The sequence below is a fragment of the Trichechus manatus genome, unplaced genomic scaffold, assembly GCF_000243295.1.
Source record: "Trichechus manatus latirostris isolate Lorelei unplaced genomic scaffold, TriManLat1.0 scaffold00066, whole genome shotgun sequence".
NCBI lineage: Eukaryota > Metazoa > Chordata > Mammalia > Sirenia > Trichechidae > Trichechus > Trichechus manatus.
Window position 1 is genome coordinate 8,212,840 of NW_004444002.1, and position 2,197 is coordinate 8,215,036.

Below are 2,197 nucleotides of genomic sequence, written 5' to 3' on the forward strand. Positions count from 1 at the left end.
TGTTAACCAGTGTCATAAAACAACATGTGTACTACTGTTTCATGAGAAACTATTTGTTCTGTAAGCCTTCACCTGAAGTACAATAAAAAAAAAAGGGCAAATGATATGAACAGGTACTTCATCAAAGAAGATATTCAGGTGGCTAACAGACACATGAAGAAATGCTCACGATCATTAGCCATTAGAGAAATGCAGATCAGAACTACAATGAGATACCATCTCACCCCAACAAGGCTAACATTAATCCAAAAAACACAAGATAATAAATGCTAGAGAGGTTGTGGAGAGACTGGAACACTTCTACACTGTTGGTGGGAATGTAAAATGGTACAACCACTTTGGAAATCGATTTGGCACTTTCTTAATAAGCTAGAAATAGAAGTGCCATACGATCCAGCTATCCCGCTCCTTAGAATATATCCTAGAGAAATAAGAGCTGTCACACGAGTAGATATATGCACACCCACGTTCCTTGCAGCACAGTTCACAACAGCAAAAAGATGGAAACAACCTAGGTGCCCATCAACGGATGAATGGATAAACAAATTATGGTATATCCACACAATGGAATACTATGCAACGATAAAGAACAACGATGAAGCCGTGAAACATTTTATAACATGGAGGAATTTGGAGTTCATTATGCTGAGTGAATTTAGTCAGTCACAGAAGGACAAATATTGCATAAGACCACTATTATAAGAACTCAAGAAAAGGTTTAAACAAAGAAGAAAACATTCTTTGATGGTTACGAGGGTTGCGGGGGAGGGTGAGGGTTATTTACTAACTAGATAGTAGAAAAGAATTATCTTAGATGAAGGGAAGGACAGCACACACTACAGGGGAAGTCAGCACAACTGGACTCAACCAAAGCTAAGAAGTTTCCTGAAAACAATCAAACACTTTGAGGGACAGAGTAGCAGGGGTAGCAGTCTGGGGACCATGCTTTCAGGGGACACCTAGGTCAATTGGCATAACAAAACTTACTAAGAAAATGTTCTGCATCCTACTTTGGTGAGTGGTGTCTGGGGTCTTAAAAGCTTGCAAGTGGCCATCTACAATGCATCAATTGGTCCCAACCACCTGGAGTAAAGGAGAATGAAGAACACCAAAGACACAAAGAAAGTATTAGTCCAAGAGACAGAAAGGGCCACATAAACCAGAGACTTCATCAGCCTGAGACCAGAAGAACTAGATGGTGCCCAGCTACTACCAATGACCGCCCTGACAGGGAACACAACAGAGAGTTCCTGATGGAGCAGGAGAAAGGTGGGTTGCAGAACTCAAATTCTAGTAAGAAGTCCAGATTTAATGGTCTGACTGAGACTGGAGGAAGCCCGGAAAGCATGGCACCCGGATTCTCTATCAGTCCAGAACTAAAACAATTTCCAAGGCCAACTCTTCAGACAGGGATTGGACTGGACTGTGGGACGTAAAGTGATACTCGTGAGGAGTGTGCCTCTTAGCTCAAGTAGATACAAGAGACTAAACAGGCAGCTTCTGTCCAGAGATAAGATGGGAAGGCAGAGAGGGTTAGAAGCTGGTTGAATGGAAATGGGGAATCAGGGGTGCAAAGGAGGAGTGTGCTGTCACAGTATGGGGAGAGCAGTTAGATCACATAACAATGTATGCATAAATTTTTGTATGGGAAAAAAATTTTTAAAAAAATGAAGGTGAATTAAAGATATGTTTAGACAGACAACCTGAATGAGTCCACCACCAGCCGACGCACATTAAGGGCAATTCTAAAGAGTAAATTTCAGTGATGAAAACAAGAAAGAACATGAGAAAGGAATAAAGAGCTATGAAAGTGTAAATGCGCGTGTAAATCTAAATAAACATTGATTCTAAAACAAACAAAAAAAAGAAGTAAGGCTTTCGAAAGGCTTTTAATCTGCTTTCAAAAGGTCACAACCTTGAAAACCCTATGGAGTGCAGATTTACTCTGCACATATGAGGATCGCCATGAGTCGAAGGCAATCAACAACAACAGCAACCTGTCATCTTGCATCTTTACAGTCTAGAAGCATATACACAAGCCAATTTGTAAGCAGAGGGGGAGGTTGAATTCAGACAAACCAGTTACAGTCATTCAAGAAATATAAGAGCTCCTACTATACACACTACAAAGAAATTAAAGGTATATTTCCTGCCATGTTAAAAATCAGTAGTCTTTCTTGGTGGTGGTAGTGGAAGG